Source organism: Pipistrellus kuhlii, unplaced genomic scaffold (assembly GCF_014108245.1).
Source record: "Pipistrellus kuhlii isolate mPipKuh1 unplaced genomic scaffold, mPipKuh1.p scaffold_m20_p_1, whole genome shotgun sequence".
In the NCBI taxonomy this organism is placed as follows: domain Eukaryota; kingdom Metazoa; phylum Chordata; class Mammalia; order Chiroptera; family Vespertilionidae; genus Pipistrellus; species Pipistrellus kuhlii.
The window spans coordinates 62474917-62495508 of record NW_023425404.1 but is presented as its reverse complement, the minus strand read 5'-3'; the positions used below and the strand labels follow the sequence as shown (position 1 = coordinate 62495508).

The 20592-nt window shown below is 42.4% G+C and overlaps 1 long non-coding RNA gene across 1 annotated transcript; it reads left to right on the top strand.

The window, feature by feature from the left end:
- Positions 1 to 1157: 1157 nt before the first annotated feature.
- Positions 1158 to 20034, top strand: LOC118724852. The gene is made up of 4 exons (XR_004989707.1): positions 1158 to 1289; positions 14424 to 14433; positions 19317 to 19328; positions 20023 to 20034. It is a non-coding gene; the product is annotated as an uncharacterized LOC118724852 (long non-coding RNA).
- The last annotated feature ends 558 nt before the right edge of the window (positions 20035 to 20592 follow it).

Sequence of the window (20592 nt, the reverse complement as noted above, 5' to 3'; positions counted from 1 at the left end):
TTGCTCCAGTCCTCCCAATGGTCAAAATCCTTCATTCTTTAATTTAGTTCAACTATAACATCCACTAGGGAGCCTTTTCAAGTCCTTCTAAACCAAACTAATCTCTTTCTCTTTGGGCAACTGTGCAATGTATACTCTGACCAACATTACACATGGTCTGACTTTAGAAACTAATGACATGAGGGTCTATATATGTCTCCCTTTGAATAATACTCGCTTCTCTCATTCTCTCATTGCATTCAGGAAAGTCCATATGCCTGAGGAAAGGGTAGATATTCCAAGGAGCTGATTTTCAAGGCACTGCTCATGTGCTCTGTCCAAAGTCTGCTGATATGCAGTAGTATCCCAGAACCCCTGAACAGAACTTAAAAGAAAACTTTTCTCTTTGGATAATTTTTGGTAAGTGTACTAAAGACCTTGGCCCTTATGTTGGTGATATTTGGGGAACAGTCCTTATTGGGATCCTTGTGTTCAACAAGGTAGTGTAGTAACACCATTTCCCTAGAGGATAACCCATTGTATGTGGTTTGGAGGGACTGACCAAGATTTCCTCCACAGCCACAGCTGCATGAAAAATTCACTCTATCAAGCTATTAACCGGGGCTGTGTGGCATTGGAGTCATAAAAAAGAACTATGGTTTTAAGGCAAACAAACTAGATGCTTCTCACGTGGGAAAGACTGAAGTCAACAGCTTGAAAACTCAGGAAAAAATCTGGGTTTTTCAAAATCACAAGGCAGTGAGGTCTGTGGCCTGCTGTCAATGTCAAACCTGAACATCAGACCTGGTATCAAAATCTCAGGCATTACCACCCACGGGAAATCTAGACCTGGAGATTAGAGCACATGCAACAGATCTATTTGAATGCAGTGAGCTAACCCTGGTGACTTTTCCTTGCCTTTTGAGCCTTATATATTGTCTGTCAATCTCCTCTCTAATGGAAATGTCTGTGCATTATTTTTTCCAGGTATAGAATTGAGATGCTCCAGATATAGAACACCTAGAGAGTTGTCCCTTAATCACACTGAAGGCATGTTAAGAAAGAACATAGTATAGGCCAGTGGTCAGCAAACCATGGCTTGAGAGCCACATGCCTCAATCAGACTGACAACATTTTTAACAAAGGCCAGTTTAGGAGTATCCTAATTAAGGTAATAACAATGTACCTACCTATATACTTTAAGTTTAAAAAATTTGGCTCTCCAAAGAAACTTCATTCGTTGTACTGTTGATATTTGGCTCTGTTGACTAATGAGTTTACTGATCACTGGTATAGGCCATGCTTAAGATGTGATCAACTCAACCGCATGGACAATGATAGAAAAATACTATTTTAGAATGAATTTTTTTTCTCAATTTCTGTTTGTTCTCAGGAAAGGTATCTTTTGATAACATTTTTTTTTTTAAATGGGAAAGATGAGGACCATTTACTGTGAGAACCTAGACTTGGAACTGTAGGGAGAAATTTTAAGTTAGAAACCTTTGTAATAGGGATACCTTATAAAAGAGTTTCTTTTTTCTTTCTTTTTCCTTCAACAGGAAAACTGCTCTTTGTTAATCAGTAGAATTTCTAAATTACCTTTAAAGCACTCTTCTTTTGATGAGAAAGCTAGAGTATAGTTGAGAATGAGTTTATTCACATATAAGACAACTATCCACACATTGTTGTGGATATTATGAAGTCAGTATAAAACTAAATGCAGATGTTGTAGACTAAGATGGTAAATTTTCTGTTATGAAAAGTTAATTGGTGTCTTTATAATTATAATTAGGCACATATACCCCTTTTCTCCCCACCAATATGAATTTAATCAAGGCTACTGGTTTCTCATACATGGTATTCTAAGATCTAATATACCTTGTTTGCCTTGTTGGACCATGAAGGTCAGACTCCACCTGAGGGTGGAGGGCAGGTGGAGAGCTTTCTGGGAGGAAATGATATTTTCCCACTGTCAGTCATTCCAGGATGGTAAAGGACTAGCCTTAGGTTCTGCACTGGGAGATAGGGATACCTGCAGATGAAAAAATATGTTTTTATTGGTTTGAGAGAGGAAGGGAAGGCAGAGAGAGAGAGAAACATCAAATGGCTGCCTCCCATACAAACCCCAACCGGGGATCAAACCCACAACGTAGGTATGTGCTCTGACCAGAAATGAATTGGCAAACTTTTAGTGCACAGGACAATGCTCAACCAACTGAGACAGAGCTACTTGCAGATTTTTTTTTTTTAAACTGGAGGCACTGACTTGTCCCTGCTATGTGGCAGCCTGTGGGAGACAGGGAGAGTCTCATGTTGGGTTTTAGGGTCTTGACATGTATACTTTTTTCTCCCCTCAAGCACTGATCTATGTTCTGAATTATTAAAGGAGCAGACTACCATCCTTGGGGGACAGAATGGATGCTCCATATTCTTATGATAGAGGTTAAAGGTATTTGTAAATTTAGTATTAATCAGGCAATGTCTGTATTTTTAAATCTATATGCAGGTAAGGTCTGAACATAGCTGGTTGACATAATGAAGGACTTGCTAAAAGTAAGAGATCTGAAACTATTAAAATGGTGCTAAAAAACACATTTGTACAATGACAACCACTGCTTTAATTAATGACCTGACTATCCTTAGCTGTCTTTAAGACTAATAATGCTCAGCAACTAATTGATGGCTTACACTCAGCAACTAATTGATGGCATTAAAAGAGGTGGGAAACAGCAACAAATCTGAAAATAGCCAATTCCATTTTATCCATATATATCTATGCATTCATCCATTCATTCAACAAACATTTGTTGCCAAGTCCTGTGTTTACTGCCAAGAATATAGAGCTTACGAAGACATTACCCTGAGGAGTAGGAGGAGACAGGTAGTGCTCTGCATCTCTTAGTCAGAGAGACAGATTGTTCCTGGTTAATGACACAAGGAGGCAAGTTCTCCTTTCAGTCTCTTTTCCAAGGGATTGTTTCACTCCTGGAGCCAAATCTGCTTTCTAGTGAACTTCCTTTTATTCCTATGTTCCAGGAGCAGGAAAGCCATTGTAATTAGTTTGGCTGTGCCACTGCTCTCTGGGTGCTCCAATGGTCCTTGGTTTTTGTTTCTAAGTAGAGGCTGCATCCTGGAATGACAGAACAAGGTGGGGACAAAGGTGGAGTGGAGCACAGAAAAAGATTTGGCCGGTCCAGCATTGCCCTCAAGTGGTCAAACGCAGGCATGTGGGGAATGGAAAATTCCTGGGATGAAGTTCTGAGGTGGATAATTGAGGATTAATGAGGGGACTCAAGAATGTTTTTCCCAGATGAGATTGAGAAAACAGGAATTGAGAGCCATAGCTAAGAAATTAAAGAAAAGATTAAGATTTATCAATGACTGGACACCTGGAATGATATGTGTAGAGAGAACCAGAAACAAAGACAAAATCTGTTTCCCAATCTAGGTCTTGTCAGGAGGATCATAACTGGCTGACAAGATGACCTGGTTACCTAGGGGACTAGAACATGTGGTGGTGGTGGTGGTGGTGGTGGTGGGGTGACCTTGAGTCCTCTCAGTCCCCCCTGTCAAGGCTCCAGGAAATCTCTGATCTAGAATCATTATCTTCAGATTGATTGGCAGTCCAAGAATGAGCACAATCTGAAATGAAATGAGATGCAAATTTGTGTGTAATGAAGTTTCAAAAAATTAGATTTACATAGGAAGGTAAATTTTCTCTCAGCATTCTTCTTGGGGCTCACATGGTCTCAGTCTCTCATTGTGTTACATGCAGGGGGTTCAGTAACTTGACTTTGGAGGGAAGTTTTTCTTTCTTAGCAACAAGAAGCCTCCCTCTTCCTTCCCTCTCCCACCCCAACCCTCTTGGGTTTAATGCCACTGGAAGATATCTAGCACAGGACTATGAATCCTGGCAGCCAATCTGCGCATGGCAAATCTGCAAGTAGTACAATGTTTGCTTCCTTCTTCCTGTTTCACTGTAGCACACAGTGTTGTTTAGATATATTATCACTTCCCTTATGAGGTCATGGAAGCAATGGGTTCACACCCTGAATCTTTCCCTGCTTTATTTCTTTCAGTTGACCTATGACTTGACTTTGTGAACCTTCAACAAGCTTGAAATCCTGCCTGTCCCTGACCTTGTTGCTCTCCTGCTCAGCTCCCTTGAAACAATAGAGAAATGGATTAGAGAAACTTCCTGACCAAAACAGTAATCAGTTCAAGAGCTGGGTAAATGTAGTATAATGCATCAATGGTCAAAATTGTCAGTGAAATTCCAGCATCCCAGGTCTTACTATAGAAAAGCCTCATCTTTACGGTAGGAACAATGTTCAAACTGTGAATGAAAGTCTGAGAGTAGGATAATAGGGAAGGATGGAACATGGATACCTTGGGTGTAAGATTCTTGGAAGATGCCATAAGTCAGAGTAACTTTGTGCTTGTGTGCACTGGTGTGTGTTTAAATCAAAGGTTTCTGAAGTCAAGAATTGTACCTTTCCTACCCTCCCTCATAACATCAGGGCCTTGCATGGAGTAAGCACATAATAATGAACTCATTGCCCCATAGCGCAGTGGTCAGGGGAATCTTGTAATCCAGAATCCAACTTCTTTTATGTTAGTCACTCAATCTTAGGAAAGTTTTCTGACTTTTTGGGGCCTTAGGCTCCTCATCTGTAAAGCAGGGATAACAATAGCAGCCCCACTCCCTCACATGAGAGGTATCTGTGAGGATTAGAGGAGGTGGTGCATGTGAAGCCCTAGGTAGTGTGCTTGGCACATGGTCAGTGCCCAGGAAAGAGTAGTCTTATTATTACCATGTGTGCATGTACAGAACTCTGCTATAGCATGAGAATTTTTCAGTCAAAGCCCAACTTAACTATAAAAATAAGATCAGCCTCATTTCAGAAAATGAAAACGTGCAGGCATGGGGTTGAACAGACCCTCTCCCAATGTACCCTTTGCCACTTCCTTCCATAGCTATAAAGGCTCTGCCCAAGTTTCCAGGAACCGATATGCTCTTGAGCCCTGTCTATTAATAGAATGGGAGAATCCTTTGCATATAAATACGTTTTCAGTTTATCAGCTGTGACATGGTGGTGGCTGACCCTGCCTTTCTACCGGGAGCCTGGCTCTTGCCCTGGACAGTGTGATTGACTGGGTTTTGGAAGCTGCCAATGCACGAGAGACTTGGAGGCTTTGATTTCAATCATCACGGAGAGCCTATTAGGAGAACACGGTACCGTGCAGCGATTCAAAAGGCTGAGAGTCTAGAAATAGCCATTACAGAGGAAAATCCTTCCGCTTGGCGACTGGGACCAGGTCTATGGCTTTTAAGCGATTGGTGCAGATGGCAAGTGAGAGGGTGCATTCATTTTGTGCTCAATAAAACCATTTTTATTCAGGCAATTCAATTGTTATCCCCTCGGGAAGGGTGAGCTATAAAAACAGGTTGTAATTCTAGGAGCATCTAATTCCTCTGTAGTTGGAGGGGGTGGGGAGAGGAGGAAGAGAGAGAGAGAGAGAGGAGGCGGGGGCGGGGGTGGGTGAGGGAGAGACAGATGAAAGGGCGCTTGGCTTCCCTAGAAAGTCCTAGGGTAATTACCCAGCGTGGATTTCTCCTGGAGCTTTGCAATGGTGCCAGATGTGTCCTGGCCCTCTGTGCACCACCCACAGAGGCAGCATCCAGAGTCCCTCCTCCCCCGGGCTGTTCCTCATGTCTGGGAACACATCAAAGAAGGTTTGATATTCAGAACTGCCGTGAGTCATTTTCACATGGAGCTGCGGGGAGCTGTCTGAACCACCGGGTGCTGTATTCAGCCCTTTTCAAGAGCAGCTGAGCTGAACCAATTCCCCATTATGGGCCAGAGCAGATTCCTCCGGGGAGACCTGGATTTGCCCCCAGACCCCTGTGCAGAGCAAAATGGGTCTTTTTATTTTATTTTTATTTTTATTGAGAAACAGTTATTAAAACATCCTCCAGGCTTGGCTATGCATCTCCACTGCCCACGGGGACAGCTCTGTGTGGTGCTTCCTCAACAGCGTGGCCACTGCCAGGCCCTGCTGTGAGTGTCCATCACACCCGAACCCTCCTTGTTTCCCTGGCTCTGAGGACAGAGGATGTCAACAAGACTCCAACCAGGACCACATTTCTTCTCAACTGGAGGGGGAAACTCTGTTCACCAGCTGTTGAATTTGGCTGTTGTTGGAAAAAGCATCACGTGTGATACCTTGAGGGCTGGCAGAGGCTTGTGCAGTTAAAGCCTCAAGATCATGGAGCTGGAAGAGGCCTTAGTCATCATGCAGCTCTAGCCCCTCAAATTACAGATGAGAAAACGAAGCAGAGGGAGGTGAATGACTCGTTTAAGGTCATACTGGCAAGTGAGGATCTTCTAGTACACAGAGCCACTTTCTACAAGAGGGAGGATAATAACGGCAGGGCGAATCTTGCTATTATTTTTGGCCTGGAGGCTGCTTCACAGGGTCAAACCAACAGGAAAGGGATGGGACCAGGAGGCCGAAAGCTGTGTCAGTTCTGCAACTCTCTATGAAAAAATGGCTGTATTACTTACCATCATTTCAGGATTGTTGAGGGGCTTTGTGTGTGACTTTGAGAAGTCCTGGGAACTTTGGGCTTTGGGGTGAAGGAGAGAACAGTCTTTTAGTAGGTTTTGGGAGGGGTGGGTCCCTTGTTTGGGCTGACTAAGCTGTTTTTAGTTCCCCAGTCACCACAGAGGCCTTGGTAAGAAGCCCCTGGGCTTGAGAGGGTGAGAGAATAAAATAGGGAATGATCAGGCTGAGTGGTTGAGGGTAGGGAAAGCGTGGAGAGTGGGAAAATGGGTGGAATATAGTAATAAAATATACCAATACCTGCCTGTTCTCAGACCTGGTAACAAACAGTCTGTCAGGAGAAAATGGCCTCTCAGTCAGCAGGACTGGACTCCCTACCTTAGTTTGAGGCAACTAAGTGCTCCCCTATCGATGCATTTTTTAATGCATTCTCATTACACTATCTGTCTTTAATTCTGCCAGAACAGCAAGCATGGCTTGGTCTTTAAAATGTCCAGAGCTGCCTGGTGGTAGTTGGGTTCTGAATAATGAGCCCTGTGGGATGGCCAGGGAGGCCGGAGAGCAGCCCATGCTGTGCCTGGACTGAATCTGGGAGCAGAGGCTGCACAGGCCCCGTGGCCAGGTGGCCTGACTGAGCTGGGCTGCCGTGTTTACTGGCAATCCACCTGGCATCCTGCGTGGTGATGCAGTGAGAGCCCAGAGGCCTAGGTCCCTACATCCGTCTTCTCAACTGCTTTTTCCTGTTATTACCTTGTCAACAGCAGTATCCAAGACACAAAGGACAACTCTGCATGATGATGCAGTGAATGACTGGGTAGGTACCTCCTGTTTAATAACCAGAGAAATATTGCTATGCGGCATCTCTCCATATGCTGTGGCATCTGTGTCTGGCATGTAAGGGACTCATTTTCTTCACATATCTCATTAAAGATGTAAAGCAAAATGGAGGGACCATGAATCTAACTCCAGGAGCTGCCTGCAACTCACTTTTCTTACCTTGTACTGCCATCTAGTGGCCTCCTGACTTCTGTATTGTCAGTTTCATTATGGGCTGAAGTCCTGGCCCCTGCATAACAGGAATAGGACAATCATGGATCTACCTCGATGTCTTGTTGCAACCATGAGGTATCCATCTCCTGATGTCTGCCTGGACATCCTGGGGCTGTCTTATTGGAGCCTGAGAGGGCCCTTTGCCCTCTGGAGAGATATTCTCCGCCGACTTTCTCATAATCTGTCCACCTTTCAGACTCCAAATGTAAATCACGAAAACCTGGCACACTGGACACATCTGGCCAAAGCTGAATGAATGACATGACCTGGGGGCAGACTTAATCCCACTCTTCATGCTGCAATTTCCCCTGATATCTTGAGAAATCCCCAAGTTGGGATGCAGAAAGGCATAGACCCTCCCCATCCATAGAAGGGAAATAGCATGAATCATTTTAGCTGCCTATCCATCTATTCCCTCTCAGAGTCCTTGAAAATGCAAGCTCCCTCCAATTGGGGTCCCATTGTCTCAGCTCAGGACCCGTATTCCCCAAGGATGACTTTGTTTGGCATTCACCCGTTGTCTGTGATGGCATCAAAGTGTTTTAAGCCCATCAGCATGGGGTTTGGGGAGGTACTCTGGGGTGTGGATAGCTGTGAACCACTCTCAGGATGGAAGACACTATGCAATGTGAACCAACTTATTACAATGCAGGAGAGCAGCACATGAAGAGCAGACAGGCAGCAGCTGCAGGGTTTCAGCACAGGCTGCAGGTGCCTGTGTATCACCGTGGGCTCCCAACACAAGGGAAGTACTGTGCCTCTGGTTGGGGACTGACACACAAACAGTGGTGTTGCTTTTTGTCATTAAAACAAGTGGTTAATGTCCTTCTCTTTAAGACTTGGCACATTCTATTAATTTCATGAATTGATTCATTCTTTCGTTTGTACTCATCTCTAGAATATGCAGTGAAGTAGACACAAAAAGCAGCATATGACACAATCTCAACCTTTAAGGATATTTGTATTAGCTAGAGAAGGAAGAAGCATGACAGTCAAGGCAGTACTGATGAATTCTCCAAATGAGAAAAACATCTAACATAGGAAGCAGGCATTCTGAGAAGGGAGGGATCACTAGAGGTTACAATAGCTGGGGAACGTGTCATGAAAATAAGCAATTTAAACTGCCCAAGGAATTGCAGCCGATGGTGAAGTGCTGGCAGAGGTGTGTGGCTCCTGGATCCCCATGGCCTAAGGACTCTGCTCTGGCTGTTAGTCCCTCTCCCAGGGTGAGAAGACAAAAGGGACTCTCCCTGGGCTCTGTTTATTGATATGTAATAGTGTTCCTTTCCTCCTCAATATTACTGCTCATTGTTTGATTGACATTTAATTTCATTTACCCATTCAAGGAACACAATACCTTTCTAGCGCTGGAGTTCTTGAGATAAATCTACTGGAATTTCCAAGTTTCCACATCAGCCTGACACTGAACTAGAGCATCATAGAGCAGAGACAAACTAAAATCACTTTTGTCTCCATCTTCAGTCACTTCATCTGTTGGTTCTTTATTGCCTTCAGATAACCGTCCATATAGCTCTCTCGCCTTTCTCTGCTCCCCCAAGAACACTTCAGACACAGGTGCAGCCCCAAGTGTCCTGTGGCCCATTTCCTTAGCATCCCTTCATCTTCTTCTCTCTGGGGTGAACTGGCCTGATACCAGGGCTTTCCATTGGCGGCGATGCTCAGAGAAAGCGCTTCATTGGCCAAGTGGAAACAGAAAGTCTAGCTACAAACCAAGAAAAGACCCTTTAATTTAGTCTTGGTTGAAAGTAAAATAGACTCTAGTTTGCAGTTTGATATCTTTTGTGAGAAAGAAAACTATTATGTCAAATTTCCAAAAGTCTGTGTTACTATGATAAAGTTATTTACATCCGATGACCCAGAACTCAGGGAAAAGGGGCTGTTAACAGACCAGACAATTGGAGAAAGTTTTTATGTAATTCCAATTTACACAAATTGACCTTTGCTTATGTTTACAGACAAAGAACAAGAAGCTTTGATATCAACTCTCCAGGAAAATAACTTGTAATGGCAAAGCATGTGATCACAAAGAGCTCAAAAGGTATTACAGCGTTCATTGAATCCTCAGAATGTCTGTGGAGGCAGTATAATTTGTTTAGCTGAGTTGTAAATAAAGTGGCAAAGCTTTTATTACTTTAATTCATCTCTTTGTCTTTTGTTCTCTCTCTCTCAGCAAACCACATGAGATAAAGAGCTGCAGTAGACATAGTCTAGAGCCTGGTCTCTTGGCTGGTCCTGCTGTTGGGGGCTTATGTTCTCCAGACAGAGACTGCCAGGAAGAGTAGGTACCAGGTAGTGCCTGAATTCCATAGGTGCCAGAACATGGCACAGCCACTGTCAGGCTTCAGCTGTGTCCTGGAGAAGGGCTGGGGACCCTGGTATTATCCACCTCACTTGCACAACCAAACGGCCCTCCAAACTCTATTAGATCCTGGTCTTGGAACCTAAGTGAAGCTAACAATCATAGTCTTTATACCTTGGGTCTATCTCTCTTCATTTCTGAAAATGTCACAAACAAGGAAAGTTCTGCTGAATTTCATGAGGTTGTGAGGGTTTTTTGTTGCCTGACACAGTTTCATGGGAGCCATGACCTGTGAATGTTCCACTTGTTCCCTCCATCCCCATCACGTCTTCTCTGGGGTTAAATGAGTTTAACCTCAAATTTATGTGCCAGCAAGTGGAGAAGGCAATTTAATTGTCATTGAGCACCTACCGTTTACCTTTAACTTTACTACAACACGGACTCATTTAACTTTTACAACAACCACGATATATATTTTATTCCCATCTTATGAGCAAGGGGGTCCTGGGAAGTTAAATAACTTTCCCAAAGTTTTAGAGCTAATAAATGCCAGAGACAGAATTTTAGGCTAGGTCTAAAGTTCTGGCAATTTTGATGGCCATATACCCCAAAGAGGGAAGGATAGGCCAGTCAATTCTCTTTCCTCTTCTACCCACCACTGTCTTTGCTAAAGGGCTGAGGAATTGTTTGGAGGTGGGAGATTCCTCCCCAGTGTTCCATGGTCCTAAAGCCTCACTCCTAAGACCCAGGTCCTCCACCAAGAGTTGTCAGATTTCGCGCTGGGACCCAGGCCTGGGGCTATATCCTGGGCAGGGCTGGAGGCAGGGAACTTCACAGCCACTATCACAGTTCTCAGCAGCCAGCTGTCCTTCGGTGTCCTTAGGGTTGGAATCAGTCAGTCTTGCAGCAGTTCCTTAACTAAATCTCTCTCAGGGACCATCAAATCTCCAAGAAGCAGGATGGTGGGAGAACCACATACCCAAACCCACTGCTGCACTTTATCCCCTGACAGGCTGGACCCCGTGAGGAAAATCAATGGCAGAGTGACCTCCAGCTAAGGCCTGTACTCTGTTCACTTTCCCCAGGGGGCAGGGCAGTCTCAGCTTGCTCTACACCAGTCTCTCATGGGCTCCTCTGGAGTGGGAATCACTGTTGCAGGACTCCCCACAATCACAGGAGACCAGGAGAGGTTAGGGATTTCTACCCTTTCAGAGGAGAGGGGTGATAAAGTTGGCAGAGATCCCCAAATTTCTCAGCTTCAGCTAGCCTCAGAGGCTCTGCAGGGGACTTGCCCACTGATATAGGCTCTCTTGATTTTGGATCAAATCAGAAGAATTACTGTTTGTGAGGCAAAAACAAGCCACAGAACTTAATCCAAAGAGCAAGGTATCATCAGTTAAAGCTGGGGCAAGGGCAAAGCAGCTGGGTGTAGGAAGTGTGTGGACTTCTGGTTAGAAGACAGGTTTGAACCCTGTCTAAAGGATGAAGACCGTTTATGGAACTAGTCAAAGGCTATTGATTCACCTTTCCTCTGGAAGCTGGCTTCAGTAAAACATAAAAACTGAATTTGGTTTTCCCTGTTTGAAAATGTGGAGGGATCACAATAAAGTGTCTTTCCAGGCTCAGAAGGCTTCTAGATTCACCCTGGTTGATAATGGTATTTAGTCACTTGGCCTGCACACCCAGATTCCTCTGTGGTGGTGGTGTTTGCAGTTTGGTTTTGTTGTTATAGGATATGGGAGGCAGTGATTCATGAGAAAGAAGACTTGTAAGAAATCTCTCATATCATGGCATCATAATCATAATACTGATGATTTAGCCCCCATGTGTGAGTGGTTCTTTATTGGGCAGCATACTTAACCCATTAAATGGAAAGAAGCCCTGCCTTCTTGAAGCTTCCAGTCTGAATTAAGGTGGTTCTTACATGCAAAGCAGACAGATATACAACCTAGTGCAAAAGCACCAAAAGGTTATCCCTTCGGAGTAACTATGTCATTAACACTGTGAGCCTGTGGACAGGCAAGCAAAGAATGATCCATGGTGTGCCCTGACATTCCTAGCTCAAAGTCAGGCTATAATAGGGTCCTTGGCCAGCCCAGCAGCCAATCCTCTCTCTGATGGGTGTGAATGGAGGAAAGAGGGAGAGATTCTTGAATAGAGAATTAATGAATAAAAATTTCACAATGACTTTTCTTGTCCACATCCCAGCTTTATAGATGAGGAAACTGAGGCTCAGGTAGCTTGGCCAAGGTCATGTATCTTATAAAAAGTTATATCACATCTTTCTGCTCTGTCATATATGTCCATTACACCAAATTACAATCTGCATCCGATCCCTGCTAATGTTCTGATTCTGACAGCAGGGGAGCAGGGGAGATAATCCTTCTTCTCGACAGAAATCTCAAAGGTTAAACATGTCCTCAAACTAATTTCTATTAGTAGAATATCAAGGATCTGACATGCATTCATTCATCCCAAATGATCTGGAATCTATGTATATTTTGGAAACACCTTTTAGTGTTACCATTTTCATAAGTTGAATACATTATATAAAGTCATTTCTTCATTTATTGGAATGTTGATTTTTAACCCAAATTTCTTGATCTGACATTCTGGCAATACTGAAGCATTAATAGTCAATAAGGCTCCACAAGCTACTTCTCTAAGTAACAAATTTGCATTTTAATCTGTACCTTAAATGGCTGAACTCCAAAGTGTGACTAATGGATAATAATTTCAGATCTCACAGTAGGTTAGTAGAGATGTAATTCTTTTAGTGGAGGAAATGTGTGTGTGTGTGTGTGTGTGTGTGTGTGTGTGTATCAAATTTTATCATGTAAATGATTAACCTATAGGTAAAGCCAGTCTTGAGCTAAAATAAGGAATTCTGGGAAATTTCATATGCAAATCATGCTCATGCTTATGCTCATTTTTTGATGTTAGAGACAACATCCAACTGGAACAGCACTGCTGTCCCTCTGACCAATTCCTGGAACTACAGAGGAGCAACTTTTCCCTGGTCTTGGGCAGTGGCATCCACCCTCGGCTACACGCTCTGATCACAAGTGCAGAGCATCATACTCCCATGGAGGAGAATTTCCTGTGGTGTAAGAAGATCTTACAGAATGAATCCTCAGAGACCTCTGCTGAGCTTTACCAGGTTGTTTCCTGTTTTATGTTTCAGAAGGAGCCAGAGAGGTCAGATGGAACACTGGCCCCAAATACATGAAGTTGCCCTTTTGAGTGACAGCACTTACTTCAGAACCAGCTGCTAAGTGCCCCATCCCTCCATAAAATCACAGCTGATCCAGGGAGGTGATAGCTCACATCATTCTACTGAAAGCGAATGTGCCTCTGGGTGGAATCTAAGTGGAATTGCGACTTACTCCACTGAGAATGAAGTGGAAGATATTACAAATTCATATGTGGGGGAGTCTTCTTTTTTGGGACACTCATCATTGTTAGAAAGAATGTAGCTAAGAAAAGGCAGTCCTAAGCCTGGACTGTTGAGGAGGTAGACATTTGGAAGAGATCTTTGCCATCGTTGTTTACTGGGCCCTTTGCCCACCATCACTCCCCATATTCTCTGGTGGTCTTATATTTGGAGAATGAATTGATTGGGCCCTTCAGGGAGCCATGAGCACGTATGAGCTGAAACAGGGCAGGGTCGGTTGGAAGTCATTTATTTGGATCTTGCTAGCTGAAGGTTATATGTAAGAAGAAACTTTCACAATGTCCTATGCTAGTGCTTTTCAAATTTATTTCCATCTGAGATCTATTTTGGCTAGGCAAATACCCCACAGGCCTCTATCTCTTCAGCTCTTTCTTACAAATATAAAGTAAGCTCATTGGAATGAATAAAGAGAATGGTATTGCTTTGGCTCAAACACTAATGAGCACTTACTTTGTCATAGTGTAAATATTAAAGTTATAAGAGAGAGCCCAGGGACCAACTAATTATTTTAAAGGTCCAAAGTACTTGCAGAGTGTCTAAAATTCTACTTGAAGAACTATGTCCCCATTTAGTGTTGACACTCTTGAGTTCACTAAACCCAAAGTCTCTGTTGCCTCCAGGGACCAACCAGGGGGAGCTCCTCCTAGAACCATGGATGTTAGAGCTAGAAATCTTAATCTTTTTTTTTTTAATTTTATTGTTTAAGGTATTACAAATAGTAGTACATATGTCTCTTCTCCCCCGCCCCCCAACTAACCTTCCCCTGGTCCCCCCACCCCCAGTGTCTTCAGTCTGTTGGTTGTACTTATATGCATGCATATAAGTTCTTCTGTTGGTCTCTTATCCCCCCTCCCCCACCTTCCCACTGGTCTGCATTATTTTATAGGTGTGAAACTGAGGCCAGCAAGTGCAAAGATCTCATAATTAGCTCTGGAGGGTCATGATTAAAAGGCAAATTTTCTGCCTGCCAGTAGGGTCTTCTCACTATTTTTCTGGGGAAAAGAATTGTTGAACAACGAATTTTTGATCACCAAGACAGGAACATTTTCACAGTTTTTAGGGTGTTTTTATTTCCAAAGAGCATTGTAGTGATCTCTTCTTGTTTTTCCTGTTTATTTATTTATTTATTTTAGGGAGGAGAGAGTATTTACCTAGCAGTAGATTTGTTCCAGGGGATGCTTGCTTATAGAAATGTTTGCAAATTATTCCATTTTGCTATGAAATAATTGGTAAAACAATTCTTCATTGGCCTTTTTTTTTATTTATTTATTTTTTTTTGGAAGGCAGGAACCCAAGATGAATGTTTATGGCTCTATGCCTTGCTAATCTTTCAACTCCCCTCATTGTAATGCTCATGACCTGGCAGAGCACTTGGTGTAAATAGTCACTCAGAGTGATTGAATTCAGTTGAGTTTTTTGGGGACAGTGGCCAAACATGATTCTGCAGTCATTTAGATTGCTCCCTCTGTCCCCTAGCAGTAGACATCTTTTCTGCCTTGTCCTTTGTTTAGAAACAAAGCATTACTTTTATTTAAAAATGGCTCAATAGACTATATAGCTTGAATTGTTGAACAAAAGGAATATAGAGCTTTACTTGATGTTTAAAACAGATTCAGAAAAAAACCTCGGAAGTAAAGGTTGTTCTAATTTACATAGTAGGCAGTAGACTTTAGGAATTTCTTAATATGGGGTTGGTATACATAAATATGTGTTCTAGTGAGATTTGAGCAAATTTATGTTAGACAACCAACATTAAGGGAAACTAGGAATATTTTAAGTGCTTATAATTTAGTATTTAAAAGGTGGTTTTATTAGATTATCTTTCTCATTATATGGGTTCATGGAAGGTAAAATTATAATTACATCTTATATAATAAAGAGCTAATATGCTAACGGTCATGGCGCCCTCATGCCGTAATGACCATTCAACAGGAGGCTCTGTGTGCAGTTGGGCGGAGCCACCGTGTTGCTCCGGAGATGGGGGCAGAAAGGGAGAGGTGCCCAGAGGAGGCAGGATCATCCTGTGGTGGGGAAGGTGGGGGTGAGAGCTCATAGCACCCCCTTCACCAGTCCTTTGCCACCCACCACTCACACTGCCCACCTGCCAGGGGAAGGAGTACAGTGTGCACGCTGCCAGAAAGCGGTGCTTGAAACTCCACAGCAGGCGGAGGCTTCCATACTCTCCTCCAGCACCAAGATGGGGCCTAAGTGAGGAGACGCCTGGAGGAGGCAGGACCAGTCCCACGCAACTAGCAGAACTAAGGATAGGGCTTGAAGTGGTCAGAGAAGGTCGGAGGGGTCAGGGGCAGGGCCAGCATGCTCGAGCTCTGGGTGAAGAGGTTAGGGTGTCAAGGCAGAGTGGTGGGGCACGTGTGGGTGGGCAAGGCCACACAATTTCACATGCTGGGCCTCTAGTCCTATCTACCGTATTTTCCGGCGTATTAGACGACCCCCTAATTTTACAGTTAAAACATAGGTTTAGGCCTATATTCGCTGTATAAGACTACCCCCTACTTCCGAGGCAACACCAGTTATTTTTTTAATAGACCGCCTCTCTGACTCTGGCTAATCTGAGCAGGCTTTTTACTAGAACACAATGTAGCTTCAGGTACAGAACATGTATAATTTGCATGCATAAAAAGCCTGCTCAGATTGGCCAGAGTCAGAGAGGTGGTCTATTAAAAAAAGAACTGGTGTTGCCTCGGAAGTGGGGGGTAGTCTTATACAGCGAATATAGGCCTAAACCTATGTTTTAACTGTAAAAATTAGGGGGTCGTCTTATACGCCAGAAAATACGGTAATAAAAGAGTAATATGCAAGTTAACCACCACTCCCCTACACCCACAAGCCATGCCCACTAGCCAATCAAGAGCGAGTATGCAGGTTAACCGGACCAAGATGGCTGCAGCCATGGATGGAGCAAGAGGCTTGGGTTTCCCCAGCAATGGAGGAAGCCAAGCTTTCTGCACACCCTGGCTGGCCCAGGCCTCTGCTAGAGGCTACAAAGTTTCAATTATAGAAGATAAATAAATCCCCCCAAAAATGGCTGTGAACATGGAGCAAGCAGGAGGCTTGGGTTTCCCCCAGGATGGAAGAAGTCAAGCTCTCCCCTGGCCCTGGCCTGCCCTAGCTTCCACTCAAGGCTACAAAGTTTCAATTATAGAAGATAAATGAATCTAAGATACCAGGGCCTCCACTTGGGTTGATGGGAGGTGTGGCTGGCCTGCAAACTACCCCTCACCCAGGCCACCCCATGCCCCAAGAAAACCCCCACCCTGATTCGGGACACCCTTCAGGGCAAACCAGCTGGTCTCCATCCATGCACCAGGCCTCTATCCTATCTAATCCTATCTAATAAAAGAGTAATATGCAAATTGGAGTGATGACTCCAATACACAAGATGGCTACCCCCATGTGGTCAAAAATGGCTGCCCCCCTGTGAACACAAGATGGCCACCACAAGATGACCAGAAGGGGAAGGAAGTTGGGAGGGACCAGGCCTGCAAGGCAGGGCAGTTGGGGATGATCAACCTTGCAGGGAAGGGAAGTTAGGGGTGACCAGGTCGGCAGAGGAAGGAAGTTGGGGGCGACCAAGCATGCAGGGAAGGGCAGTTGGGGCGAGGGGGCCCAAGCCTGCAGAGGAGAGCAGTTGGGGGGGGGGGGGGATCAGGCCTGTAGAAGAGGGCAGTAAGGGTTGACCAGGCCTGCAGGGGAGGGCAGTTAGGGGCAAACAGGTTGGCAGGGGAGCAGTTAGATATCAATCAGGCTGGCAGGGGAGTGGTTAGGGGATGATTAGGCTAACAGTCAGAAGCAGTTAGGGGCAATCAGGAAGGTAGGCAGATGAGCAGCTGGGAGCCAGCAGTCTTAGATTGTGAGAGGGATGTCAAACTGTCCGTTTAGGCATTGATCCTAAAAGGGCAGTTGGACATTCCTCGATGGGTCCCAGATTGGAGAATGTGCAGGCTGGGCTGAGGGACACCCTCCCCCCCAGTGCACGAATTGTGTGCATTGGGCCTCTAGTATTATTATAAAAAAGAAGGACATGACCCATGATTCCACTACCAAGCTATAATAACTGTATCATTTTGTTATATTTCCTTTCAGTCTTTAGTCTTAAGTATATATATATTTTTTGTTGTGACCATATTGTATACTACATTTTGTTATTCATTTATCTTAGAGCAAGATTTTTCCCCCATAGATGATTTAAAATTCTTCAAAATATAATTTTTGATAGTGATTGTTTCATAAAAAATCTATATTATTTGATATGAAAGTTATTTTCAATTACTTTTTAATTTTAAATGTGATTCAATTTTTTCCCCAAATATTCATTAACAATTTATATGTAATTTTTGTATTTTATTTTTGCTCTATATTTATCAGGCAAATGTTTTCCTTATTCATGTATATAAACTCTTTATATATTAAATATATTAACATTTGACTGTCATACAACTCATGTACTTTTTAAAAACTAACTTATTATTAAAAATCTTTTCATTAAATCATTTTTGGACATTAAAATCTTTTAGCTTTATGTACTAAAATTTATGTAGACATATATGCATTTTTATATCTGGTAATATTGCTACTGTCTTTACACTTAGAAATTTCTATTCTGTTTCAGATGGAAGGAACAACAAATAATACCTTGTTTCCCTGAAAATAAGACAGTGTGTTATATTAATTTTTGCTCCCAAAGATGGGCTAGGTAGGTCTTATTTTCAGGGGATGTCTTATTTTTCCATGAAGAAGAACACGGTACATATTTATTGTTAAATGAAAATAAAGGGAATTTATTACCTGTATATGTTACGGTAGTATGGTAGTTGTCAACACAAACCAGACAAACTGTGAATCCTACAGTATCAAGAATTTACTCATTTATTCAATGACAATCATATCATCAAGTTCTGGAACATCATTATAACAATCCAATTCTTGAATTTCCTGGTGAATTTCTTGTAACTCCATTTCTTTCAGAATCAGTGGACCAAATCTCTCATGTTTAGCCTGGGGGTGGGGGGGGCTTATTTTGGGGGGATACCTCATATTTCACTCAGAAGGAAACCTGTAAGTAGGTCTTATTTTCGGAGGATATCTTATTTTCTGGGAAACATGGTAGAAGCATGGTGTGCATTGGGAGGAAGACGTGGTTAAGGCTTGGATTAAAGGTGGGTTGTATTAGCTGCTTCAATAGCAGGTGTCTTTTTGCTGCTAATATGCTGCAGGAACTCCTGCTGGATATAACATATAGTACCATTTCCCCCAGTGTGATAAGGCTTCTCATGGGATTGAGAAGGTAGAGAGACTATAGGTTAATAGGAAGACACTGAAAATCTGCCCAAGTAAATTCATGTACAAAGGGAGGAGACACAAGAAAAATGATTGAGTTTCAACTCTGCTCTAACATGATATCTCTAAGGAAATAATAATCTACAGGAGAAATGTAGTGAGCACATTTTGATTTATGAGAATTTCTGTAAGAGATATGGATTAGTTTTGTGCTATTATTTTTTACAGTCATGTAAAGATAATTTCAAATTGCTTTGCCTTTTTATATTAGCATTCATTAAGAGTTGGTACCAGAGCTTGTGCTGAAAATTGTATACCCAAATACATAGCTTTTAAACAGATATTAGCTGTAATTCAGTGCTACAAAGAAAGCCAGATAACTGCCTTCACATATCTTACCATTAAAGACAAGCAATTGCTTAATATCTATATATATATAAAAGGCTAATATGCTGAGTATCCCTATGTCCATCCAACCAGTCACTATCATGTGCACTGACCACCAGAGAGCTGCTGAGCTGTAGTGACTTGGCAGTGGTGGTTTTCAGGTGACACACCCTGAAACCAAATAGGAGGGAGCCCAATTCCTCATGGGGCTGCACAATTCCACCTTCAGCTATGGGTTATGGTGTTGCTAGGGCATTGTAGGCCTCAAATTTGGTTTACTGCACACTTGCATTTGTGTTCCACACCCTATATGACAGCAATTTTGCAGAGTGCATTGGAGGATGTCGGAAAACTAGTTTTGGCCCAATTCCTACAGGCCAGGCCAAGGGAACCCACCTGCTGGAGGGACCCCACTCACTCCTCAGACTCTGGGGAGGGACCATGGAAGGTTGGCTTCAGGTGCATTTCTGGCCTAACTCATCATTCCCACCCCACCAGCCACCTTCTAATTAATTTACTTTCAATGTGCACAAATCTATGCACCAGGTCACTAGTTATAGATAATGCTAAGAAAATAAAGAGTGGCATTTACACAGAAATATACTATAAAATTGTAGATATATATGCTCGGTAAACCAATTTCTCATTTTCCCCCTAGGGGGACAATCAGCCTTGAATTATGCAAAACTGTAGAAATTTGAATTTCTTATAAAATGCAACTGACTCATGGTGAGGCTTGTCTTAATAGTGATCTTAGAAGCTAATACTATCATAAGACTCCAATGTCCTCCTCTACTTGTTTAGTAATATTTTCACTAAATGAAGGTTAAATAAAATAAAGGTCAGGCAATTTGAATAGAAAACAATTATAGGAAAACGGAATCATCACAAGTTAGAGGCTATAAGCATGTGAAACACAATGTATGATCAATATTGTATTCACCATTCACATGGCTATATTGTGTAGAGTTCATCTTTTGAATAAACCATTTAGCTACAGTTGATTAGCAATAGGTATAATAGTAGTTATGTAATAAAAAAAAGTTTCATTAAAGGGGAAAAAGAGAAACATCTGCTAGAATGTCAACATTAAAACTTTTTAATAAAAATGTTTAAGTTTTTCTTTCAATAATTTACTGTTGATGCATCATAAATTGATTGGCCCATCAAGGGATTGGATTAACAATTCAATATGAATTTATTTTTGAACAAAAGAAAAATAACATTGATGAAAACTATGCATAAAATCAGAAGATCAAGTTGATAAGTAGAACCCAACATCACATATATATTTTTCATATACTCAGTTCAAAATAATGATTAAGTTTCAGCAAAACTTGATTTATTATGTTGAATTAAAATCATTAAAGTTTTATTAGTTTTGAAGTTTTTGTGCATGTTTAACTTGTATTTTCTTTATAGTTGATAAAAGATACTAAGCATGTAGCATTTAAACGCCATTAATGTTTCTGTATGTTAAAAGTAATGTAGTTAATGCTAGGGGTTCATAAAATGTATTTGTTTTTTAAAGGAGATG